The 27,799-nt window shown below is 41.0% G+C and overlaps 1 protein-coding gene across 50 annotated transcripts in view; it reads left to right on the top strand.

Annotated features, from left to right (window-relative positions):
- The first annotated feature begins 7,226 nt into the window (after positions 1–7,226).
- The window catches only part of LRRFIP2 (LRR binding FLII interacting protein 2), a 120,279-nt gene continuing 99,706 nt past the window's right edge, over positions 7,227–27,799 (top strand). For 47 of the 50 annotated variants that reach the window (XM_008984031.5, XM_035278012.3, XM_035278009.3 and 44 more), the window contains exons 1-2: positions 7,227–7,513; positions 8,974–9,040. The gene's annotated coding sequence lies outside the window, so the exon portion shown is untranslated. Of the gene's footprint in view, positions 7,755–8,973; positions 9,041–27,799 lie in introns of those variants that run through there. The other 3 variants (XM_078354615.1, XM_078354604.1, XM_078354608.1) reach the window with 2 other exon arrangements.

Raw genomic sequence — 27,799 nt, 5'->3', positions numbered from 1 at the left:
GCCTGGCTAATTAAAATAAAAATGTTAAATGTTCATCTAGAACATATGGTTTAGTAACCTACTCTTTTACATTCATATGTTATCCACTTTCTCATACAATAGAAAATGTAATGGCTGTAAGACATGATTATTTCATTATCACATCTATTTTTAAAGAAACAAGGCCCAAGTCTAGTTTCCATAACATGAAATTCTGATGAACAGGACCACAGAGCAGTGATTTTGATCATGATTGTGCCTGGTAATAAAAGCTGGCTACTCCATGGCATGAACAGCTCCAGGATGGGAGATTAACTTCAACAACCATTCATTCAGTTTGCTTTGATTTTCTGCCAGTCTTATGACTAACTTGAAGCATGTCCTAGAACAGAGAATGTTATGTTTGGTGTCCAAGGAAGCAGCAGCAAACTAGAGGAACCATTCCAAATTCTAGAATAAGAGAGCCAACAATCTTTTCATACCAAAGTTATCCATTTTCTGCAGCAAATTTTGAACTAAAATGTTAAAAATGTCATGTAAGGTAGATTAAACGTCATATGGGGAAAATAACTTGTTAGTGCAACAAGGAAACTGAAAAGACATATCTGTAGATAAATTTTCCTTTCCAGATTCTACAAGACGTCTATCCTTCTAGAAGACGAACTTTAGCAAATTCATTGTCACTTGCTTCTGAAGTGTTTCCCAGGCACATTAGTTATCAGCCACCCTGCCTCTAGGGTATCAAGGACAAATAAATATGTTTCAGGTAGGCTGACAATAGGAAAGAAGTATAAGGACAAGAAACTACCTGCAATACCAGGTGGGAGTGTCCTAAAACGCGATGTGCTGAAATACTGACCCTTCCAGCCGGTTAACTTTCGTAATCATGCATTTACTTTTCATGACGTACATCCATCAGTGCCAACTAAATATATGAAAGCCCGATGATTCAGGGGGAAAAAATGCAGTATTGTGTGTGGAACTGGAAGAGATTCAAAATGAGTGCCATGGCAACAACTAACTTCTTTTAAAAGCTTCATGCAAAGGCCTTTGGGTTAGTTGGTGTAGTAAGCATTGTGTTTTGACCATCAGTGTCTATTTCCATGTTTTGGTGACAGTACTCCATTTTTTCCTTCTGGGAACCACTCCTCTCTTATAATCCATGCTCTTTGGGTGGACCAGAAGTACAGCATATGACTCAAATTTGGCTAATCATAGCACAGAATTTTCCTTGCTACAGTAATTTGTTAGAGGATGGGAGGTAACTCATATTGGTTCAGTGAATCTAGGAGCTACTGGAAAAGCTCTCTCTCTCGCTGGCCTTGGACTGGAGAGAATACAGAACTAAAGTTTTTAAGAACTGTCTTGCTACCACACGATGAAGTCTGCATATAAAGCCAATATGGAGAAGAGCTGGTTGGGGTTTTTTGTTCGTTTTAAGAGATGGGATCTTGCTATGTTGCTCAGGCTGGAGAGTGGGGCTATTCACAGGCACAATTGTGCTGTTATATAACCTTGGACTCCTGAGCTCAATCTTCCTGAGGTAGCTGAAACTACTACTACAGGCACAAACTTGGCCTGTCTCTACTTAAAAAAAAAAAAAAAATTACCTGGGCATGGTGGTGCATGCCTATAGTCCCAGCTACTAAGGAGGCTAAGGTAGGAAGATCACTGCAGTGAGCTATGAGTATGCCATTGCACTCTAGCCTGAATGACAAAGTGAGACCTTGTTTTTTAAAAGAAAAAAAGAGAAAATTTGTTACCATGGTCACCAGTTTGATCTGGTCTATTACCATCCTATTACTATCCTTTCCGCTTGTCCTTTACTCTTCAGCCTTCTTATTGCTCCTCAAACATGGCAAGCACATTTTTGTTTTAGGGCCTTTGCAATTGCTGTTCCTTTGCTTAAAATGCTCTTTTCTCAGGTATTTACACAGCTGGCTTCTCTTTCTTTAGATCACCTCATTAGTTCTGACTCTTCCAAGTATTAAATTGAACCATATGATCCTAATGTCACACAACTGATTGAACCACACGAACCTAACGTCATTCTCAGGTCAAAAATTATTTTAAAAAATCAGTAATTTCGACCTGGTGCAGTGGCTCACGCCTGTAATCCCAGCACTTTGGAAGGCCAAGGCAGGCGGATCATGATGTCAAGAGATTGAGACCAGCCTGGCCAACATGGTGAAACCCCGTATCTACTAAAAAATATATAAAAGTTAGCTGGGCGTGGTGGCATGCTCCTGTAGTCCCAGCTACTAGGGAGGCTGAGGCAGGAGAATTGCCTGAACCCAGGAGGCGGAGATTGCAGTGAGCCGAGATTGTACCACTGTACTCCAGCCTGGTGCCTGGTAACAGAGCAAGACTGTCTCAAAAAAAAAAAAAAAATCAGTAATTTCATAGGGTTCAGACTAATAAAATAGCAACTCTACCCTACCCTTTCATTCTCACCCTGTTCAAATATTCCTACAGCACTATTATCTTATATATTATTTGTGTATTGTCTGTGTGTAAGATGCTCAGATAGGGAATTTGTTGTCCACCGCGTGTCCTCTGTGTGTGGAATAGGATTTGGTCCATAGCAGGCCCTCAGGATGCATTTATTTAAAGAATGAGTAGCTATAAGGCCTGGCATGATGGACCTTAGCTCTTCAGACTCATCTCACATTCTCTCATTTCAGTCCCTGGGACTCTGTTGGTTCCATCATGAAGCCCACATATGCTCTTTCTTGCTTTCCCCCACTTCTGCATGTAGTTTATACTCTGAGGCACTTTTTTTTTTTTTTGAGATGGAGTCTTATTCTGTCGCCAGACTGGATTGCAGTGGTGCAATCACAGCTCACTGCAACCTCCGCCTCCAGGGTTCAAGTGATTCTCCTGTCTGAAGCACTTTTAAATGTCGGCTTGAAACATCTCTTCCCAGGAGAAGGCATTTCTGACACCTCAGCTTAGGTCAAGTCCCAACGTTTTTATGCCCTCATGGCAGCACATACCTACCTTTTGTAATACCTGTTAGATTGTAAAGGTATTTTTGTGAGATTGTCTCCCTTACCGAGTTTCATGAGAAAAAGAAAACAGCTTTGTTTTTGCTTCCCGTTTGATGCCTAGCATTTGCAAATTACCCGGCACATAGTGAGAGCTTAACACTCATTAAAATATATGTTATCAACAGAAACTCTGGAATTCTAGCTCCTTAAGGCATAGATTCTGTTTTGCCTCTGTGTTAAGTACCTAATTGGGTGCCTGATACACGCCAGATAAACGTTTGTTAAATAAGCTGTAATATGAAGGATGTTTTATTACTCATTCATAGTAAGTATATAATATGGAAAAACCATTACTTTATAATCAGTGATTAGGCATTCATAATCACTAGTGGAGCAAAGGGTGAGTGCCCTGGGTAGGAGAATCTATGTAGAACCAGAATTAGCCATAAGTGAGATTTTGCATTGTAACCAACAAACCATAGCATTCTTTTTTTTTTGAGATAGGATCTTGCTCTGTCGCCCAGGCTGGCTTGCAGTGGTGTAGTCATGGCTCACTGCAGCCTTGACCTCCAGGACTCAAGTGATCCACCCACCTCAGCCTCCAGAGTAGCTGGGACTATAGGTGTGCACCACCACAATCTGCCTTTTTTTTTTTTTTTTGTAGAGACAGGGTTTCACCATGTTGCTCAGGCTGTTCGTGAACTCTTGGTCCCTCAAAGTGCTGGGATTACAAGGCATTAAGCCACCATGCCTACCCAGTATTCTTGTTTTGACAGTTAGATGTTTAGAAACTTTTTTTCAAATCCAGTCAAATGAGGAGTCTTGTATTCCTGTTTTCCTTTGATAACAATCTCTGAAAAAACTGCAGTGGTCAGAAGATGTATTAAAATATACACACATAAGTTGTATAATTTTGCAGGTTTATTCAGGCAGGATGACATGGAACAGTATGACCAGAAAAAGCAACAACCTTACAAATGAATCACTTTCAATTGTGTTGACCCAGCTAATTTTTTTTTTAATTGAGATGGAGTATTGTTCTGTCACCTGGCTGGAGTGCAGTGGCGCAATCTTGGCTCACTGCAACCTCCGCTTCCCGGGTTCCCCTGCCTCAGCCTCCTGAGTAGCTGGGACTACAGGCGCGCACCACCATGACTGGTTAATTTTTTGTATTTCTAGTGGAGACAGGGTATCACCATGTTGGCTAGGATGGTCTTGATCTCCTGATCTTGTGATCTGTCCGCCTTGGCCATTGAAAGTGCTGGGAATTCAGGCATGAGCCACCGTGCCCAGCCTGACCCAGAAAATTTAAAAAATAAAATTGTAATTCAAGATGAGTACCAGGGCAAGCTTATGAACATATGCTAATTTAGGAGAGGAAGGGTGAAGTCAAATAAAATAGAAATGAATTATTGCAAAATGGAAACTTTTTGATATGATTAAGCATAAAAAGAAATTAAAAACTTAAAGAAGACAGCGGTATGTCAATTTCCTGGTTTTAATAAGGTATTACAGGTATGTAAGATACCAATGGGGGAAATTGGGCAAATACTACAGAGGACCTCTGTACTATTTCTGCAATTTTTTGTGAGTCTATAATTATTTCCAAATAAAAAGTAAAAAAGAAAAACATAACATCATGAAAAAAAAATTTAAATCTAGATGAGAACTCTTAGCAGGAGAACTTAAAACAAATATACACAGTCAAAGACAGTTATATTGCTAGGTTTCCACAGGCATGTAAGGAGTTAAATAAAATTAGAAAAAATGTATCTAACACGAATCCAGACACACTTTTTTTTTTTGAGACAGTTTTTCTCTGTCATGGAGGCTGGAGGGAAGTAGCATGATCACATCTTATTGCAACCTTGACCTCCTGGGCCCAAATAATTCTCCCACCTCAGTCTCCCAAGTAGCTGAGACCACAGGTACATGCCACCATGCCCAGCTAATTTTTTGTAGAAACAAGGTTTCACCATGTTCCCCAGGCTAGTCTTGAACTCCTGAGCTTATGCAATTCACCTGCCTTAGAGTCCCAAATAGCGAGACTACAGGTGTGAGCCATTATGCCTGACCTAGACACACTTTACTAATAAAAATAAAAGTTGTATCCAAACATTTATTTCTTGGCCTCATCAATAAAAACTGTGAAGAATTTGTTATGAAAGGAACAAAAATGTACACATTATACTACCTCATCCCCCCAACTGTACAAACAATTGCAAATTTTTCCTTCATCTATTGATACAACCCCAGAGAAGTCAGTCCTCACAGACCTGGAGGCATTCCCATGTCAGAATATTCCAAAAAGATATAGGAACACATATCCTTGACAGAAAAAAGTCACAAGGAAATGTGCAAGGAAAGACTGCCCATGAAATAATTCATGGTGATGCATTTAGTAGGGCCAAAGAGAGTTCAAATTTTGGCTCTTCCAGCTACTAGTTTTGCTACCGTAGATATATCACAATCTCTCTGAACCTCAATGTCTTTGTTACTAAAGTGGGTATAATAACCACCCATATCTCAGGCCGGGTGTGGTGGCTCAAGCCTGTAATCCCAGCACTTTGGGAGGCTGAGGCCGGTGGATCAATGAAGTGTCAGGAGTTCAAGACCAGCCTGACCAACACGGTGAAACCCCGTCTCTAAAACAAAACAAAACAAAACAAAACCCATATCTCAAGGTCAGTCCTAATACTGGAAGAGATATTTAAGTTCCTAACACAATGCTGTGGAAACAGAAAGTGATCAGTAATCTTAGCTACCTCTCAGTCCCAGTTTACCCAGAAACACAATGCAAAATATTTCTGCTGGTTTGCATGAATCAAAACAAGTGGCAAAGGAGTAAAATTAAAAGGGCAAGAGAATCTAATGTATTATCTAGACAATTTTTTATTAATTGTGCAGTTAATATTTAATACATCTTGGGTTTGTTGGTATTATTCAGGTACTGCATCTGAATAAATCCCTCTCCATTTTGTCTTCAACAAATTTGGCAAAAGATGTCATTAATCATTTTATTCAGATCATAACATGCCAACGTAAAAATCATAGTTTTAATGTTTACTCATGGCTCTGAGAAAAATAGGGACATAGACGCAGTGAAAGGTTAAAGCATTTGTGTTTCAAGGCTGATAGGTATAATGCCCTGTCTCTAGAAATTCTCTCATTAGCACCACAACGCCAGACTCCATAACCCCTAAGAGTGATCAAGCCTTCTGAAATTGTAGGGGAAGTGGACAGTACAGAAACAGCCCTTACAAGGCTTCAGAGACAGACACTCAACATGGACCTAGTGGGCTTATTCAGGGGGTTCTGAAATCTGCAGTCCCTATATGTAAAGTCTTGTTTAGGTGTTTTTCATGCCTTTTTTTGTCAGGAGGCTCCTCAATTATCACTTTCTCCTGGAGGTCTTCTCTAGCCATCCTACTATCCAGCCAAAGAGGCCTTGCCCACAAAATCTTTTTCATCATTCTGTTTCCGGCAAAGCCTTACCACACCTGTGATTACCTTATTTACTTCAGTCCGTCTGTTCCATTCGAAGGTAAGCTTTCCAAATGCACGACTCTGGTCCTCCCCTAGTGCCTTAAACGTGGTGAGCCTCGATGGATACTTCCGGAATAAATGACAAGCCAGCGTCTTTCAGATTTTTAGCAGACTCCGTACTCCTCCCTCCATCCCGCTCCCCCCTCCGCCCCCCACCTCTCGGGCAAGCGTTCTTCACCAGAAATAATTTTCAGGTCACGCGTTTTCATTTTTGAGATAAGGCTTTGGCATTTCGACCACACCCACCCTCCCGCGCAAACTCGCTTTCTAACACAGCGCTACTGCAGTCCACTTTCCCACGCCCACCAGGCCGCAGGGTTTAGAGGCAACCGGGGCAGGGGCAGCCTTAAACCGGCACACTTATCAGTTCACATTACTGGCACCGGTACTGGTTCGGAGAGACAGCGCAGGAACCGTGGGACCTAGACAAGCCACCCCGCCAAGGCCGCCTCAGGCCTCCGCCCCACCGGCAGCCGGGCGCCGCCCTACCGGCAGCCACGCCTCGCCGCCCTCCCTCCGGCTCGCAATGGCGGAACAGGGAGGCACGAGCACGGCCGCTTGGGGAACTTCACCCTGCGGCCCAGGGATCAGCTCGCCGTGTGACAGCCCCGGGTACTTTGCCCAGCGGGGCACGAGCCCTGCCCGCGGTAGCGCCACTCCTGGGCAGTCGCGGCCACAACTGCTTCCGGGTGAGCGGGTCGTCGACCCTGTGGCCCCGCCCATCCTTCGCCTCCTTAGTCGGCCGCTCAGGCTGCGGCTCCTCCCGGGGCCGGTTCCCGCTGTCTCCGCCGCGGCGCCGAAGGCACATCGGCGTGACCGACTAGCCGGCTGCCGGAGTCGAGAGCCGCCGCGCCCATCCCCGCCCGCCTTGCCAGGGACCCGACAGGGAGTCGACCAGCCGCGCCCTTCGCCCCTCGCCCCAACGGGCGCCGGGCGGGCGAGCAGCGCTTCGGCCCTTCCCGGACAGCGACGCAGTCACAGCCGGCGCCCAAACACAGGTACGGGCCGCTCCTGCCGCCGGCCCGATGGGAGCGGGCAGCAGGGAGTTAGGGGCCTCCTTCCCGGCCTCCGCAGTCCCGTGGGATCCGCGCCGCCTCTGGCCTCAGCTAGGGGGCCGGGCTTCCCTGGGGACTGGCCGGCCCCCGGCGGGCTCCCGGGCTGGGGTCGCCCCCTGCCTGCGGCGTTCTCAGGCATCCAGTCTGATTCCTAACGCTCACCCTTCCTCCGCGCTGGGGAAAGGTACGTGTTAGTCCCACTGTCCGAGAAATCAAATTGGGCAGCTGTCCCTCCGTTTCGGGTGCCCAAGGCCCCTTCTCTTCCTCCCCAGACGCCACACTCCGGTTCTGTCCCCGGACGAGCACCCCAGGGAACGGTGTTGGGACGGTGTAGGGCGTAACGTTTTTGGGGGAATTTTACTCCTTCCTCCTTGACCCTAGTTGGAGCGCAGGTTTAACAGGCCCTTGCTGGGTTAATACTTGACTACTATGAGGCGTTATTGACACCTAGATTGTTAAGTTACGGAGCTCCAGTCAGCCCTGCCAGTGAGTTACCAGCAGGATGCAGGAGGACCTAAGGAAACCCACTTTTTCTTTCTTAGAGGGAAAATGTTCAAGTGTTTGCTTTACTTTTTCTACCGTGGGAGATACAAATACAGGCTGCTGAGAGATGGCCAGCTAGATAAATACTGCATCCTAAACTTTAACTGTTACGAGCTGGTTTTCTTTGAGCTTCCATTTAATGATTCACGTTTCTACTATAAACAAAAAAAAATATAGAGTGGGTTGACCGACTAAAAATGATACGTAAGGATAATAGTGGCTCTTAATTTTTTTATGTTGTCGTAATGGGAGGAGAATGTGGGTGCAGCCATGAAACGAGAGAGGGAGAGCAGGGTATGGGTGGATAAGTTCTTAATCAGTGTTTAAAATAGTGTTTTTTCAAGATAACATTTTAATTTGGGGATAAATCTGCGTGAAAAAGTGCAATTATTGGAGAATGCTGTGTTGCAAATAGAGTTAGTTGGCAGGGACTCCAAGGTTGTTGTGGTTTGAATATCTCGCAGTACTAACCCTGTTTAACCAACATCATGCTCTGTTTAACAGATACAGAGATAATGACCTAGTATTACACTCATGTATAATAAGAATTTCGGAAAGTGTGATTCATTTCGAAGTTAGTTCACTCTGGGAATCATTGCTATGAATCTAAAAAGTGAAATAGAGAAAAGCTAAGTTCGTGTCTGCCTAATGAGCTGGTGTTCTTTACTCGTTTTATAGGAAATGTGGTGTTATGTTTTGTCAGGTCTGTTGCTTCATATTTATCATCATTAAGAATGGTGATGAAATAAAAGTTGAAGTATTTGCAGAATGCTCGAGTTTAGAATAGTATATTAGTTTTTAAGTGATTGCTGTGGTTTTACCGCCCCCTCCCACTTTTTTTTTTTTTTTTTTTTTGCCAGATGTGGGAAGATAAATGAAGGGGTCTAGAAGTAAATGTCAGTGGAAAGGAGAGCTACCATCACTAAGGTAAGAAAATGTTCGCTGAAAGAATTTGCACAATGCAACATATTTTGAGTGGAAAGCATCACCTATTTTTGTGATTCTGTCTTTTAAAATGTAGAATGAAACTATGCTGAGTTCTTATTTGACTTCTGTTCTAGAAGAAAGTGTGTATTGAAGTTGTGATTGGAATGAATTCACTTTAAACTAGAAATAACTTTTTATTGCTGAAATGTAATTTGATCATTTTTCACTTAAAAAATGTTAGGTAAAATAAGGTTGAAATCAGAGAATTATCTTGATACCCTTAGCCTTGTTTTTTCTTTTCCTTCTGTTGGAGTTCACCTGCTTTTCACCTTGATTTTCCTTTGTAAAGAACGTTAGCTAGTGATAAAGTAATGCCAAGTCGGTCCTGTCGATCCAGCTTACTAAATTCCTTTACTTCTTTCACTAAATTTTGCTGTCTTTTTTTACTTTGACTATCCAGTATATTCAGAGTGTTTCCTAATGTTGCTTTTGACCTTTGTCCAGCTAATAGTGACTTAAGAGTTTCAGTTCCCTGTGAACAGAGATTCCCTTTTGGAAAATCCCTTGTGGAAATTACCATAACCGACAGTCTTTATAGGTAAATATGCAAGGGAAACCTTCCCACGTCAGGATTTAAGTATCTCCATAACGAAAGGGAAAGGTGATGTGGAGAATATATTTGGCAAAGTGTCTCTGCCTCTCAAAATAAAAGCAAGTCTTTATTAGAAATTAATTTAGCAAGAGGGAGGGAACAATTTCTTGCAGAACTCTGTGGATTGTTTACCCTGTTCCTAGTGTGAGAAGGAAGTGTTGATCATATATAGAAAAAAATAATTCCTGCAGTGTCCTGGGAATGTTGATGAGGATCATTCAAAAGAAAAGAAAATTCTTCTGTCTTTATCTTAGGATCGTTATCCATTGCACCTGCAAAATAGAGGCTGTTTGTTAGCTTTTTACTTTTAAGTAGTTGCTTTCTATCTGGAAAATCTAAATGGAGAGATGGTCCCTTACTCAGGAAAGTGTATTACTTTATCCAGTTTGCAAATAAAGAATAGAATCTATGATCATCATTTATACCCCAACTTTTGAAGGCCAAGGCAGAAGGAATGCTTGAGCTCAGGAGTTCAAGACCAGCCTGAGCAGCATAGTGAGACCTTGTCTCTACAAAAAACAATTAGCTGGTGGTCTGCTCCTGCAGTCCCAGCTGCTTGTGAGGCTGAGGTGGGAAGATCACTTGAGCTTGGGTAGTTGAGGCTGCTGTGAGCCCTGAAAGCACCACTGCACTCCAGCCTGGGAGACAGTACGAATAAAATTAACCTGTCTCAAAAATAAATAAAACTCAACTTTTAAAACTTCAGAAGGAGGGAGTTGAGCAAAACTTACCTTATGAACTTTTTGGCTTATGATAAATTATTCTAGACTTCAAAGGAGCCAAACACTGGGCTAAAAACTGGGTTGATCATATGCTATACCTTTTTATTTGTTCCATTGTTTATTTCTATGGGGAGGTCAAGAAATAATTCCATTTCATAGGGAACATATGTATCCATTTGTTTTAGCATAGTGGTAGGGAGAACAGTAGATAAAAGTAGAGATGATTAAGGAGGGGAAGAAATGGCATTATAGAAGGAGAATGCTTACTTCATAGGGTCAGTAGATGTTTTTGGGACTTTTAAAAATTGATAAAACATTTAAAAATGTGGTATATGATGAAAAGAAAATCTGCTTTCCACCACAAACTCTCACCCTTTCCTTGCCCCCACCCCCAATCCAAGCAACCAGTGTTAATGGTTTCTTGTGTATCTCTTTTCAGATTTCTATCATATATACAGTCACATATGTTTAGGAGAAATATACTGTGTCTTTCATTCTTTGCCATATGATGATCTTTCTATATTTAGCACATATTTCTATCTCACTTTTTTTTTTAAAAGACTGCAAGTCTTGCCTAGTATAGATGAACCATAATTTATTCTTTTTCCGTTATTTATTTTACCGTTTTCTATTGACAGACATTTAGGTTGGTTTTAGCCTTCTACAAACACTGCTATAATGAACAATTTGTATATAAGTCTTTGCGCTAGTTAATAATGTATATAGAATGTATTTTCAAAGTGTGACTAAGATTGGGACTGAAGCTATAAAAAGCTCTCAATCCTATATTGGACTTTATTTATAATGGAATTTAACTTATTTCTTGGGCTTGTGGAAGGGGAAAGGAGCTCTTAATTACTATGTGTTCTTTACGTATCTCTCCATTAAAACATATTGCAAATGTATTTTATAAGGTACTTAAAAACATTTGAGTGTCAGGTGGTTAATTTTATTCGTACTGGTAAAAGTAGAACTATTGTGGTTTGAAGACTGGTGCTGTCATATAGAAAGCATTTCTATTTAGTAATAGTTTTATAGTAGGTTGATTGTTTCAGAATTTTATGACCAGTATCAATTAAAAGCATTGTGTATAGTTTAACTTCCTGCCCCATATAAGTTGGCTACTATGTTATTAGTCAGGAAAGAAGTAAATAATCTACCTTCTCTCTTCTTTTATGTTCCACCTCCTACTCTATTTGTAATAAAATAAACCCTCTGTGGAGTTTGAGATCCAAAAATCCTTTTGCAAACCAGGGTGCTATTGATGGATTACTTTCTCAAGACAGGAAGTAGGTACAGATTCAATCTTTATTCTGCAAAGTGTTTCTGAACAGAATAAAGGAGGCTTAAGTTTTATGTTTTGATGTTATACAGGTTACTTGTGGCCAGGAGGAGGTTCAGGATTCTTTTCCTTTTTGAAATGAGAGACAAAGAGAAAAAAAATTACAAGCTGAAGGACTACAGCTTGATGTAGTCAGAGCCTGTGAGTGGCAGCTTCCCTGGCTTGTACCCAGGGTTTATTTTGAGACCTTGTCAAAGCTTGCCTGACAGAACCTACCACATAACCATAATCTAGCCTGGTCTTCTGCACGTCAGGAAGGCCTGTGGTTTAGGATCAGTGGCAACCACAGAAGGGGGAGTTATAAAGGGCATTTTGCATTCAGAAGATTAAGGCTAAGTTTTGGGGTGAACATCTACTTAGCCTGTGTATCCTGTGATCCAAGTTTTTTGCTGCCATCTCCTCCTCCCCTGCTTTTTTTTTTAGACGGAGTTTCGCTCTTGTTACCCAGGCTGGAGTGCAATGGCACAATCTCGGCTCACCGCAACCTCCGCCTCCTGGGTTCAGGCAATTCTCCTGCCTCAGCCTCCTGAGTAGCTGGGATTACAGACACGTGCCACCATGCCCAGCTAATTTTTTTTGTATTTTTAGTAATGACGGGGTTTCACCGTGTTGACCAAGATGGTCTCGATCTCTTGACCTCGTGATCCACCCGCCTCGGCCTCCCAAAGTGTTGGGATTACAGGCGTGAGCCATTGCGCCCTGCCTTGCTTCTTCCTCTTATTGAGGAAAACTAAGGAGTGAAGGTTTTTTTTTTTTTTTTTTTTTTTTGAGATAGGTCTTACTCTGATGCCAAGGCTGGAGTGTAGTGGTAGATCACAGCTCACTGAATTTTTGACTTCCTGGGATCGGGTAATTCTCCCACCTCAGCCTGCCAAGTAGCTGGAGCTATATGTATGCACTACCACACAGGGCCCAAGTTTTGTCTTTTTTGTAGAGATGGAGTATCCCCATGTTGCCCACATTGGTCTTAAACTCCTGAGCTCACGTCGTCCTCCCACCTTGGCCTCCCAAAGTGCTGAGATTACAAGCATGAGCCACTGCGCCTGGCCAGGAGGAAAGTTTTTGGAAAAATAATCCACAAGAAAGCTTTTAGAAAATGTGCCAGCATTGATGTTATCTTCTGGTTATATGAGAGTGTTTGCCAAGAATCAGTCAAATGTTTTACAACAGGGAAAAGGCATTATTGTTACTGGCATATGGAGGCCCACAGTAAAATAGCAGTCCAGTTCAGAGCCCTTCATACTTGCCATTAGGGTCAAAAGGACTCTTGGAATAATGGACTATTTTACAGGATGATTTTGAGTTCAGATACATTAACTTCTTCCCAAGTTGTCATTCTGTTTTTCCTGTGGTTATAGAGTATCATGAAGTCACGTCTTTAAACTCTTGGTTATTACCAGGTGCTCTCTCCTAGCATAGTTACCTCCTTGTATTATGTGGTGTCTTACGAAAACCTTGGTGTTTTTTATTCTTAGTGAGCGAAACACTTGAGTTTAAAGTTCTTTAACTGATGTCACTTCTTAGGCTAGAAAGGTGATAAAAACTTAGTGTTCCACCCTTTGACCAAGGTTCATGTCACCATGTTCAGCTGTAGCTTTGTATTACAGTCAACATCATTTGGAGAATCTGGCATACAAATCTAATTTACAATTGCAAGCCCAGCTCGTTCTCTCCGGCCCCCACTTTTTTGTTTAGATTAGGCTGTGACTGCAGGAAATTTAGTTTTCCTTTGCCCTCAGTAATTGGGGTTGTTCACATTTATGATGATGAGGATGATGTATATTCAGTATGAGGAGAAAAAATAAACTCGTATTTTTGTTTTTTCTTATCAGTTTATTCCCATTATCTTATTTTCCCTTCTCTGCCTCAGCCTTCCTTTCCTCCCCGGGGGGGGGAAAAAAAAGAAAAAAGCAAAAGAAAATAAATAAAGAACAGCAGAGAAAGAGAGAGTGGTAAAGAACTGGGAAAAGCCTTGGAATACGTATCAGGATGCTTTCTCCCAAGTGGAATATTAAAATCTTTGTTAAAGAATCATGGATTATCTTTTTCCGTTGTTTTCATTTTGAACCCTGTATATCTTAATGTTCTTTCATTACGAACACCACATTTCTAACTAGTTTTGGTATAACAGCTATCTTTACTGCTTTACGGAAGCAAATTAATTTTTGTTACGGTTCTAACCGTGTTGCTGTTCCTTATATGCCCACTTTCCTAAGTAGAAATATATTAACAGCTAGGAGCAATCTTTTGGTTTTCTGTTTTGTAAGTTAGAGTATACTGTACTGTGTGCAGAGGATTAGGATGTTAAAATATGTATTTCCCTGTTAAATGGCTTAATCATGAGCAAACTGAATATACAGCGTTGTCGTTTTTTTAAAAAGTAAGTGTTCCAGTCAGGTGACCCAAGGATTATAGACTAAATATAGAAACAAATTCAGCTTCAGATTAGATGTTTTTTTCCTTGTCACAAATAACGCTGTGTCTAGGTGAACAGTCAAGGAAATGAGAGGGCATTTTTCTCTTTGTCTTGCCAGATTCATCCTTTGCAATCCAAATAAGGTTTGTTTTGTTTTTAAAATTGTGGTAAAATATAGATAACAAAATTTACTCTGTTGACCTTTTTAAAAAATATTTGTTATTGCCAACATGGTGAAACCTCTACTAAAAATACAAAAATTAGCTGGGTGTGGTGGTGAGCACCCATAATCCCAGCTACTTGGGAGGCTGAGGCAGGAGAATTGCTTGAACCTGGGAGGTGGAGGTTGCTGAGATTGTGCCACTGCATTCCAGCCTAGCGGCAGAGCAAGATTGCATCTCAAAAAAAAAAGTTTTTTATTATGGTAAAATACAGTCATGTGTTGCTTAATGGCAGGGATATGTGCTGGGAACTGTATCATTAGGTAATTTTCTCGTGCAGACATCATAGAGTGCATTTACACTAATCTGGACAGTGTAGCCTCTACACACCTAGACTATACGTTATAGTCTGTGGTTCCTAGGCCATAAACCTGTGCACATGTTACTGTACTGAATACTGTAACTGTAGACAATTACAACACAATGGTAAGTTTCTGTATATCTAAACATAGAAAAGATACAGTTAAAATATTATATAAAAGGTTAGAAAATAGGCCAGGCATGGTGGTGTGCACCTGTAATCCCAGGTACTCAGGAGGCTGAGGTCTCACTTGAGACCAGGAGTTCTAGGCCGTAGTGTGCTATGAGCACACCTGTTAATAGCCAAGGCATACCAGCCTGGGCAACACAGTGAGACGCCATCTCTTAAAAAGGGTACACCTGTATAGGACAGTTCCATTATAATCTCATGGGACCACTGTCAAATGTGTAGTCCATTGTTGACTGGAACATCGTTATGCAGCACATGACTATACGTAACATAACATTTATTATTTAAACACTTTTTCAGTGTACAATTCGGTGATATTAAGTACTTTTACATTATTGTGTAACTATCACCTCTATCCATCTTCGTAACCTTTTCACCATCCCAAACAAGCTCTGCCCATTAAACAATAACACCTCATGCTCGTAGCCCTTGGTAACCATTGTTCTACTTTTTGACTCTATGAATTTGTCTACTCTAGGTACCTCATATAAGTGGAATCATGTAATATTTGTCTTCCGTGTCTGTCTCATTTGTCTTAGCATGATATCTTCAAGATTCATCCACGTTGTAGCATGTATCAGAATTTCATTTATTTTTAAAGCAGAATAATATTCCTTTGATGTTTATACCATATTGTCTAATCATCTGTTGGTAGTTGGGTTGTTTCCTTCTTTCTGCTCTTGGGAATAATGCCACCATGAATATGAGTATACAAGTATCGGTTCAAGTGCCACTCAGTTCTTTCGTGTATGTACCCAGAAATGGAATTGCTGCTAATTTGATAATTACAAAATTTTATTTGGTAATTCTATGTTTAATTTTTTGAGGAACCACCATACTACATTACCACCAGCAATGCACAGTGGTTCCAATTTCTCAACATCCTTGCCAACACTTGTTATTTTCTGTTTTCTTTTTGATTGTTTCATTTTTATTTATTTTGAGACAGGGTCTCACTCTGTCACCACGACTGGAATGCAGTGGCCTGATCACAGCTCACTATAGCCTTGACCTCCTGGGCTCAAGTAATCCTTCCCACCTCAGTCTCCTGAGTAGCTGGGAGTACAGGTGTGCACCACCATGCCTGGCTAATTTTTGTAGTTTTTGTAAAGATGAAGTATCACCATGTGTCCTAAGGAGGTTCTCAAACTCCTATGCTCAAGCAGTCCACCAGCCTTGGCTTCCCAAAGTGCTGGGATTACAGGTGTGAGCCATTGTGCCTGGCCCTGTTTTCTAACACAACAAAAGTCTATTATTTTTAAAATACAATCTCTAATAGGGTGGTATCTCACTGTGGTCTTGATTTGTATTTCCCTGATGATGAGTGATATTGCACATCTTTTATTTCCCTCCCTCCCTCCCTTTTTTTTTTGGCTTTGGAACTCAGGCTGGAGTGTAGTGACACAATCACTGTCTCACTGCATCACTGCAGCCTCGACCTCCTGGGCTAAAGTGATCCTTTCACCTCAGCCCCTCGAGTAGAACCATAGGCATGTACCACCATGTTCAGCTGATTTTCTTTTTTCTTTTTCTTTTTTTAAAGATGGTATTTCACCATGTTGGTCAGGCTGGTCTCCTCAGGTGATCTGCCTGCCTTGGCCTCCAAAGTGCTTGGATTACAGGCGTGAGCTACCGCACCTGGCCCTTTTTTTTTGAGATGGAGTTTCACTTTTGTTGTCCAGGCTGGAGTGCAGTGGGGCAGTCTCGGCTCACCACAACCTCTACCTCTTGGGTTCAAGCGATTCTCTTGCCTCAGTCTCTGTAGTAGCTGAGATTACAGGCATGCGCCACTTCGCCAGGCTTATATTTTTAGTAGAGACAGGTTTTTCCATGTTGGTCAGGCTGGTCTGAAACTCCTGACCTCAAATGAACTGCCCACTTCAGCCTCCCAAAGTGCTGGGATTACACGACCAGCCTCTTTTTTTATATTTTGTAGAGATACATTGCTTAGGCTGGTATCCAACTCCTGGGTTCAAGCAACATTGTCCAGGCTGGTGTCCAACTCCTGGGATCAAGCAATCCTCTTGCCTCAGCCTCCCAAAGTGGTGGGATTACGTACGTTGAGCCCACATGCTCGGCTAAGCATCGTTTCATGTGACCATTTGTGCGTCTTCTTTGGAGAAATGTCTACTTCTGTCTTTTATTTATCTTTTTAATTGGCTTTTTGTTGTTGCTGGGTCGTAGGAATTCTTTTTATCAACCCTTTATCAGCTATGTGATTTGCAAATTTTTTTTATTCCATGGGTTGTCTTTTTACTTTTTTATAGTGTGCTCTAAGGTACATAGTTTTTATTTTATGTTTTTTTGAGATGGAGTCTCGCTCTGTCCCAGGCTGGATTGCAGTTGCACAGTCTTGGCTTACTACAACCTCTGCCTTCATGTTCAAGCTATTCTCTGCCTCAGCCTTCTGAGTAGCTGGGATTACAGGTGTGCACCACCATGCCTGGTTAATTTTTGTATTTTTAGTAGAGCCGGGTTACTAAATGTTGGCCAGGCTGGCCTTGAATTCCTGACCTTGATCCCCCTGCCTGGGCTTCCCAAAGTTCTGGAATTACAGGCGTGAACCACTACACCCAGCCCAGTTTTTATTTTTATTTATTTATTTTTTAATTCTTCTTTTTTTTTTTTAGACAGAGTCTCACTCTGTCGCCAGACACCAGGCTGGAGTGCAGTGGCACGATCTCGGCTCACTGCAACTTCTTTCTCCCGGGTTCACTCAGTTCTCCTGCCTCAGCCTCCGGGTAGCTGGGACTACAGGTACATGGCACCACACCCAGCTAAATTTTTTTGTATTTTTAGTAGACATGGGGTTTCACCAGGTTAGCCAGGATGGTCTCAATCTCTTGACCTCATGATCTGCCCGCCTCGGCCTCCCAAAGTGCTGGGATTACAGGCTTGAGCCACCATGCCTGGCCCAGTTTTTATTTTTAATAGAGATGGGGTCTCACTATGTTAGCCAGGTTGGTCTTGAACTCCTGACCTTAAGTGATTTTCCTACTTCAGCCTCCCAAAGTGGTGGGAGTACAGATGTGAGCCACAACACAAAACAAAGTTTTAAATTTTGATAAAATCCAGCTTACCTTTTCTTTTGTTGCTTGTGCTTTTAGTATGTCCTAGATATCATTGCCAAATCCAGTATCATGAAGTTTTTCCCATATATTTTCTCCTACAAGTTTTATGGTTTTTGCTCATTTGTTTAGGTCTTTGATCCAATTTGAGTTAACTAGATTTCTGTATGGTGTAAGGCAGTGGTCCCCAACCTTTTTGGCACCAGGGACCAGTTTTGTGGAAAGCAATTTTTCCATGGACAGGAGTGGGGTGGGTAGAGGGATAGTTTTGGGGAATAAAAAAGAAAAGAAACCATTCCACTTCGGATGATCATCAGGCATTAGATTCGCATAAAGAACATGCATCCTAGACTGCTTTCATGCACAGTTCACAATAGGATTCGTGCTCCTCTGAGAGCTGATCTGACAGGAGACGGAGCACAGGTGGTAACGCTCGCTTGCCCACTGCTCACCACGTGTTCTGTGGCCTGGTTCCTAACTGCCACCAGTCCATGGCCTGTGGGTTGGGGACCCTTAGTGTAAGGTAAAGTTCCAGTTTCATTCTTTTGAATGTGGATAGTTTTCCTAGCACCATCTGTTGAAATGACTGTCCAGTCTCCATTGACTGGCAACTTCATCAAAAATCATTTGACTATACATATATTTATTTCTGGGCTCCGTATTATATTCTGTTGGTCTATATATCTGTCTTTATTCTAGTAACACACTGTTTTGATTATTGTAGTTTTGTAGTAAGTTTTCACATCAGGAAGTGTGAATCTTCCAACTTTTTCTAGATTGTTTTGGCTATTTGGATTCCTTTGAAAGTCTATATGAATTTTAATTTTAGTGTGGGGTTTTTTTTTCACTTCTGCAAAAAAATTGGGATTTTGACTGGGAATGCATTGAATGCGTAGATTGCTTTGGGTAGTATTATTTTAACAGTATTATGTCTTCTAATCCATGAGAAGGGGATGTATTTCCATTTATTTATGGCTCCTTAATTTTTAACAATGATTTATAGTTTTCAGTTTATAAGTCTTTTGTCTCCTTAGTTAAGTTTATTTGTAAGTAATTTATTCTTTTTGATAGCTATTAAAAATGGAATTGTTGGCCAGGCACAGTGGCTCACGCCAGTAATCCCAGCACTTTGGGAGGCCGAGGCGGGTGGATCACGAGGTCAAGAGATCGAGACCATCCTGGTCAACAAGGTGAAACCCCGTCTCTACTAAAAATACAAAAAATTAGCTGGGCATGGTGGCACGTGCCTGTAATCCCAGCTACTCAGGAGGCTGAGGCAGGAGAATGGCCTGAACCCAGGAGGCGGAGGTTGCAGTGAGCCGAGATCGCTCCATTGCACTCCAGTCTGGGTAACGAGCGAAAACTCTGTCTCAAAAAAAAAAAAAAAAAAAAAAAAGGAATTGTTTTTTATTCTACTTTGTAGAGTGTTCATTTTTAGCATATAGAAATGCAACTTTGTAAAATGTTGATTTTGTATCCTGAAGCTTTGCTGAATTTGGTTTATCCAAAGTTTTAAAAGTTAGCCTGTTAGTTTTCTAAGCCATGCCACTAATTACACAAACTGAACAGCTTAAAATAACATTCATTTTATTATCTCCCAGTTTCTCTGGGGTAGGAGTCTCAAACAGAGTGTGGGTCCTCTATTTAGCATCCATTGTCAAAGTGTTGAGGCAAATTAAGGTGTTGATTGGGCTGAGTTCTCACCTGCAGACTTCAGTGGTGAAAAACTCAATTCTAGACCCACTTAGGTTGTTGCCAAAATTAATTTCCTTTTGGTTTTAGCACTGAGGCTTCTTATTCTTGAGAGGTCAGTTGGTCATCTCAAGGCAACTTTGGTTTCTAAAGGTTGTTCTGAGCTCCTAGAGGGAACCTGTAGTTGTTTCTGGCCCCATATTTCTCAGTATGACACGTCCCCTATGGTATTGTGTCTAAATGACTAAAGCCTCTAGAGTAAGTCTGTTAGCAGGACCGTCTTATATAATGTAACATAGTTATGGGAATAACATCCTATATAACCTTTGCCATATTCTGTTGGCTAGAAGTAAGTCACAGGACCCACCCACATTCATGGAGAAATAATGACACAAAGGTGTGAACACTAGGAAGGAGGATTAGGGTGGGGAACCATCTTAGAGTTTGTCTACCAAACTGGTTACAAGATAGTATATTTCAGAAACTTTTTTTTTTTTTTTTTTTTGAGACTGAGTCTTACCCAGTTGTCCAGGCTGGCATGCAGTGGCATGATCCTGGCTCACTGCAACTTCCGCCTCCCTGATTCAAGCAATTTTCCCGCCTCAGCTTCCCAAGTTGCTGAGATTACAAGCACCTGTTACCACGCCAGCTAATTTTTGTATTTTTAGTAGTGATGGGGTTTCACTGTGTTGGCCAGGCTGGTCTCAAACTCCTGACCTCAGGTGATCCGCCTGTCTTACCTTCCAAAGTGCTGGGATTACAGACATGAGCCACCATACCCGGCCATGTAAAACAATTTTTGTTTAAAAAACAACTTTATTAGAATAGGAGTATCTTCAGATGGTGGGTGGTTTTATTGTTATTTTGTATTTCTTCACTATTTCATCCCACTTTCCCTCTCTGCAGCATTCCAGTTTTGAAATTTAAAATCAATAGTTGATGTTTTCTTTATAATGAAATAAATATTGCTTACTGGTCAGCCATGTAGTATATCATGCTGGTTTCCTTTCTTGTTTAACTTTGTTTTTTCAGGGAGTTAAAATTTGCTTTTTACATTTGCATAATTTTCTGTTTCCCTGTTGCTTTCTCTTCAAATGCTGTAACAGATTTTTCAAGAGTATCTGTCTATCTATCTGTCTATCTTAGCTTATAATGTAAATTAATTTATAAGTTATAAAACTATTTTGGGCAAAAAAAATAGTTGTGAACTATAGAGAAATAGAAAACAAAAATACAGTTTTAGGAAGAAGAATACATGAATGAACACCTGTGGTCCTACTACCTAGTTCAAGAAATAACATATTTATTTAACACATTAGTCATTCTCTTGGGACCATTCTCTGCTCAAGCCTGCAACATCTTCCATCTTCATACATGTATTTTTAGCCAAAATGTTTAATTTTGAAAAACTGAAAAGCTCTACTACCTCTCTGAGTCTGTCAGTCAGGATACGCTAATCTACTTTAATGAATAATTACCAAATCTCAGTGATTTTTAACACAACATTTCTCACATCTTTGCTATGAGTTGAAAAGCAGTGACAGAGTGGTAGTCTGTTCCACAGAGTCATGGAGGGACTCAGGCTGCTTTCCACTAGTGATTCTACCACCCCCTGGGGCCTCAGAGACTTGGAGTTTCCTGTGTCTGGCTGGCAGATGCAAGGGCAAAGAGAGACACTGTGGTAGAGTGCATGGAAAGCTTGATGGGCCAGGCCAGGATGTGGTATACATCAGTTTTGTCCACATTCCACTGGCTAGAACTGAGTCAGATGGCTACACTTAACTGCAAGGAAGGAAAGAGAAAATGCCTTAGTGAACAATTAAGCCAATCTCTGCCGTAGTGTGTATCCCTAAGAAGTATATCGTTTTGTTTTGGAAAATTGAATAGCAAGCATCAACTGAGGCTATGAAAGGAAAGGTGCATGTTGCTGTTATTAGACAAAGGCTGCCAGAAGGTAAGCTGAAGAGTCTTCCTTGATCCTTTCTGGATGAGTCATTGGGAACATTTGTTATTGAGTCTGGAGAAACACAGGCTACCACAGTCAGGGAACCTGGCACAACTAAAGTGTTTACAAGATACTACAGTAAATATCTAGAAGAAACGTGATTGGGAGGGTAGATTGCTCTATGTGGTTTTGCTTCTAAGCTAAGCTCATCATGCTCTAGCTCTTAGGAATAAGGAAAAGCAAAATACTTCTGTGCTGTGAAATAAGTCTTTAGCTCATCTGGGCACCAGGAACTTTATCCATACCGGGTCAAAACAAACTAAATTCCAGTGAAAACCTGGACTAGGCACATCTTATGTTAAATGGATGTGTACCAAGGGCTGTGGGGATTTTGGTAATGACAGTCGTTCATTATGTCTCTTGAATCATATTGCTCCAATCTGTAGCTTTTTTTCTGAGACACCTATTATTCTTCCAGAGTTACCCTTTTGCCCCTCTTCTGTGTTTGATTTATTTCCTGTATACTAAGTTTCCCTCTCTGTTGGTTTTTCACTTTTACTTGATTCAGCCTCTCTTCTACTAACTTATTGACAACGAATGTAGAAGAGGTAAATGTTTGAGACCTTTCATGTGTGAAAATGTCTTTAATAATTAAGTATGAGAAGAGAGTGATCTGACTGATACAGGCTGCCTATAGATTGTCTACAATTTTCCTTCAGGAGTTTGAAGGCATCACTGCCATCTTCTTGTTTCCAGAATTACTTCTGAATGTCTTGAAGCCATCCTAAATCCTTTATATGTGGGCCTGACTTTCTCACCTCTGGAGGCTTGTAAAATCATCTTTGTTCTCATTGTTTAAAATTAATAAGATATACGTTGGTGTGAACGCAGGACTTGTTGAACATACTGAGCCCTTTCAGTCTGGCAACTCATGTCCTTAACTTCTGGGAAGTTATTTTATTAATAATTTATTTTTGTTTTCTCTTTCTCTCTCTCTCTGTTTTTGTTTTTTGAGGTGGGGTCTCGCTTTATCACCCAGGCTGGAGTACAGTGGTGTGAACATGACTTACAACCTCAGCCCCCACAAGTAGCTGGGACTATAGGTGTGTGCCGTCATGCCCAGCTAATACTTGGATTTTTTGGTAGAGGCAAGGTTTTGCCATGTTGCCCAGGCTCCAACTTCTGAGCTCGAGAGATCCGCCTGCCTCGGCCTTCCAAAATGTTGGGATTACAGGCATGAACACCACATCCAGCCTGTTTTCTCTTTCTTTAGTTATTTGAACGTTGGTCCCTCTGGACTGATACTTTAACCCTATATATTTTTCTTTCTTATTTTCTGCCTCTCTGTCTTTTTTTTTTTTTTTTTTCTGTTTTCTGTAAGACTTCCTGAACTTTATTTCCCAACCTGAGTTTTTTAAGACTAATTTTTTTTATTGAGGTACTATTCATGTATCGTAAAATTTAGCCCTTTAAAGTCGTGACCTTTTCAGTGGTTTTTTAGTGTAGTCACACAGTTGTGCAGTCATCAGCACTAATTCCAGAAGGTTTTCATGACTCCCACAGAGAAACCATACCATAGCAGTCACTCTCCATTTCCTCTTTCCCCTAGACTTTGTGGAAAGCACGAATCTATTATACTCTCTGTCCCTATGGATTTACCTGTTCTGCGCATTTTACATAAATGAAATTATTCAGCGTATAGTCTTTGTGTCTGCTCATGTTTTTAGGATTCACCCTTGTTGTAGCATGGGTCAATACTTTATTCCTTTTTTTTTTTTTTTTCTGAGACAGAGGCTTGCTCTGTCACCCAGGCCAGACTGCAGTGGTGCGATCTTGGCTCACTGTAACCTCCACCTCTTAGGTTCTAGCAATTCTCATGCCTCAGCCTCCCGAGTAGCTGGAATTACAGGTGTATGCCACTACGCCCAGCTATTTTGTTTGTTTAGTAGAGACAGGATTTCACCATGTTGGCCATGCTGGTCTCAAACCCTTGTCCTCAAATGATCCGCTTTCCGTGGTGTCCCAAAGTGCTGCCATTATAGGCATGAGCTATCATGCCAGGCCCAATATATTTCTTTCATGGCTGGATGATACTCCATTGTATGGAAATGCCACATTTGCTTATCGATTCATCAGTTGATGGACATTGGGATTGTTTTCACTTTTGGCTATTTGGAATAATGCTGCTGTGAACATTCAGTTAAAAGTTTTTGTGTGGATATAAGTTTTCAGTTCTCTTGAGTATATACCTAAGGGTAGAATTGCTGATTTCTATTGTGTTTCTAATTTCTACTATTATATTTTAATTTCCAAGATCTTGTATTTATTCTCTGAATTTTTTTTTTAAGATGGAGTTGCATTCCCATTGCCCAGGCGTGAGTGCAGTGGCGTGATCTCGGCTCACTGCAACCTCTGCCTCCCGGGTTCAAGCGATTCTCTGGCCTCAGCCTCCTGAGTAGCTGGAATTACAGGCATGTGCCACCACATCCAGCTAATTTTATATATATATATAATTTTTTTTTTTTTTTTGAGATGGAGTTTCGCTCTTGTTACCCAGGCTGGAGTGCAATGGCGCGATCTTGGCTCACCGCAACCTCCACCTCCTGGGTTCAGGCAATTCTTTTTCCTCAGCCTCCCAAGTAGCTGGGATTACAGGCGCGCGCCACCATGCCCAGCTAATTTTTTTTTTTTTGTATTTTGAGTAGAGATGGGATTTCACCATGTTGACCAGGATGGTCTAGATCTCTTGACCTCGTGATCCATCCGCCTCGGCCTCCCAAAGTGCTGGGATTACAGGCATGAGCCACCATGCCTGTCCTTACTCTCTGAATTTTTTAATAGCCTCTGGTTCTTGTTTCATAGCTATAATTTGCCTTCATTTTATGAAGATACTAGTGATGGATATTTTTGAAGTTTTCTTCTCCCTGCATAGTTTATTTTCACTAAGTTATTCTTTTGAGTTAGTGGGTTTTCATATACTTCTTTATTTGAGAATAGGTGGAGTTGGTCAATTTTGACCTCCCTTGAAGAGGAGTTTATATTTTGGGAGCAGGGTGGGTGATTTAAAGGGGGCTGAAGCAGTCCCACATTTCAAAATGCAGGCTTTCACCTAAGCCCATACTTCCTACTTCATCCCTATTCCCATTGCTCACCCTACCCTTCCCCAGAGTCCCTTTTGTCTTCTAGAACTTCTGGTGTCTTGAGGATTAGGAGATAAAATTGAAGCTGAGATAGTAGCCTATCTGTGCTTCATCTCCTGTTTCCCAGGATACCAATGGAAAGGGGACCTGGAGGTCTAACTACTTCATATAAAGACTTTTAAGTGATCTCTCTCTCTCTCTCTCTTTTTTTTTTTTTTTTTGGCCTAGGGCTTATTCATTGGGCTCAAGCAATCCTCCTGCCTCAGCCCTGCAAATAGTTGGTGGGACTACAGGTGTGAGCCACTACACCTGGCTAATTTTTATATCAAAACCTCAGCTGCTGTTCCCCCCCACACTTTTTCTTTTTTTCTTTCTTTTTCCTTTCCTTTCCTTTTCCTTTTCCTTTTCCTTTCCTTTCCTTTCCCTTTCCCTTTCCCTTTCCCTTTCAACTCAGGCCAGGTGCAGTGGCTCACACCTGTAATCTCAGCACTTTGGGAGGCAGAGGCAGGTGGATCACCTGATGTCAGGAGTTTGAGAATAGCCTGGCCAACATGGTGAAACCCCATCTCTACTAAAAATTAGCCAGGCATGGTAGCACATGCCTGTAATCTTAGGTACTCAGGAGGCTGAGGCAGGAGAATTACTAGAGCCCAGGAGAAGGAGGTTGCAGTGAGCCGATATCACGCCACTGCACTCCAGCCTGGCCAACAGCAAGATTCTGTGTCAAAAAAATAAAAAATAAAGAAAGTGGCAAACTCATTCTAAAATTTATATAGGAATGCAAGGGGCCCAGAATAGCCAAACAGTGTTAAAGGAAGAACAAAAAATTTGGAGGACTCAGTTTTCCCAATTTAAAAATTTACTACAAAGCCATGTTAATCAAGATGATGTAATACTGGCATAGGATAGACATTTAGCTCAATGAAGTGCCCAGAAAGTTAACGCTTACTTTTGTGGTCAGTTGATTTTTGACAAGGGTGACAAGATAATTTAGTGGGAGAGTGTGGTCTTTTCAACAAATGGTGCTGGGACAAATAGGTATCCTTGTGCAAAAATGTGAAGTTGGATCCCTGTCTCACACCATATATGAACATGAACTGAAAATGGATCCTAGACCTAAGTATAATAGGTAAAACTGTAAAATGCTTAGAAGAAAATATAAAAATAAGTCTTCATGGCCTTGGGGTAGGTTTCTTGGATATGACATCAAAAGAAGCAACAAGAGAAAGAAAAGGTTAAATTGGACTTCTTCAAAACAAACATTTTGTGCTTCAGAGAACACCATCCAGGAAATACATGTAGAGATAGTAGAAGTACTCTGGTCTCTTTACCACTTTTATTTTCCCAGTGTTCTATTTTGCCTACTTACAAGGCAATGACAGTGCTATATAAATAGTACCTTGTAAATTCTTGGTATATATTTGTTGAAAGGGAAAAACTAAAGGTATGTGATAGGTTTTATTTTATGAAAATTTTCTAATTTTAGAGCCTCCTTCATATTAATTGCATTTTAAAAATATTGAAATATCATATCCTTCTTACATGTGTTCCCATTTTTCTTATATTTTGTTTGATCTTCTTTCTTTGCTACCTGGGTTTATATTGTTCTTTCTAGTACTTCTAGTCTTTTTCCTGTTTTCTTTTTTCTTTTTTTTTTTTAGAGACATAGTCTTGCTCTTTTGCCCAGGTTGGAGTGCAGTGGTGTGATCAAGGCACACTGCAGCCTGGCCATAATCTTTATTTTTAATGTGTTTATAACTATTGGCATTCTTCAGTACTGTGATTACCTCTGCCTTCCTTTTCTTTTTCACTCAAGATTTTTAATTGCAATTTCTAATCCCCTTGCCTTTTTTCACCTAGTCATCCACACTTCTTAAGCAGTTACTTCTTTCCCCAACATTTTATTATAAAAAATTAAAAAAAATTTTTTTTAGAGACAGGGTTTCACTTTACTTTCCAGGCTGGTCTCAAATTCCTGGGCTCAAGCGATCTGCTTGCCTCAGCCTCCCAGAGTACTGGGATTACAGGTGTGAGCCACTGTGCTTGGCTGATGATAAAACATTTTAAACATAGCCTGGGTGTGGTGGCAGCTCTTGTCTATTATCCTAGCACTTTGGAAGACTGAGGCAGGTGGCTCGCTTGAGCCCAGCAGTCAAGATGAGCCTGACTAACATGGTGAAACCCTGCACCTACCAAAAATACAAAAATTAGCCAATCACAGTGGTGCACATCTGTATTCCCAGGTACTTGGGAGGCTGAGGCTCAGGAGAATCACTTGAGCCCAGGAGGCAGAGGTTGCAGTGAGCCAAGATCACGCCATTGCATTCCAGCCTGGGAGACAAAGTGGAAGACCCTGTCTCAAAAAAGTGTTTTTTAAACATGCAGAAAAACCGAAAGAGTTGTGCTGTGAACACTCATGTACCTACCATCTGGATTCCATCATTTTATCTTTTGCTGCTGTTGTTGCAGTTTAAAGTAGCAGATCTCAGTACACTTCAACCCTAAGTATTTTAGCATGCACATGATTGGCTGGAGTTTAATATTTGTGTAGAGGACTTTTTTCTTTTGTGGTAAAATTTACATTGAACAATATGCAAAGATTTAAAATATACCATTTAATGATCTCTGTCTTCTGTTTCCTTTCAAGTCACTTGTGTTTTACTAAGAGAACTAGTACAACCATTAGAAGGCTACCATCCCAAAACTTAGGTATTCATTTGGAGTTTCAAAAATAAACTTTGAATAACACAAAGTACCTTAAAAATGTCTCCTTTTTTGTTTTTATTATCTGCATGTGCTAGACAGCAAAATGATTATAGTCAAGGCATTTATTTTTTCCAAATTGTTCTGTACTTTAGCAGAAACTCTTAACTTGGTTTAGTGCTATTACACAGTGCATGCTGGAGGAAGTAACTTGATATTTTTGTTTAGTTAAAAGTATGAAATCATAAAGGCCAGGATTGCTTTTTTTGTCAAATTCACAAGCTAAATATGCAAAACAGGTAGTTAATTCAAAATGCTTTAAATATTTATGAAGGGATTTCTAGTTTATTGAATGCTTGCATTTAAAA

Source organism: Callithrix jacchus, chromosome 17 (genome assembly GCF_049354715.1).
Source record: "Callithrix jacchus isolate 240 chromosome 17, calJac240_pri, whole genome shotgun sequence".
Taxonomy (NCBI): Eukaryota; Metazoa; Chordata; class Mammalia; order Primates; family Cebidae; genus Callithrix; species Callithrix jacchus.
This window is presented reverse-complemented; position numbering and strand designations above follow the sequence as displayed.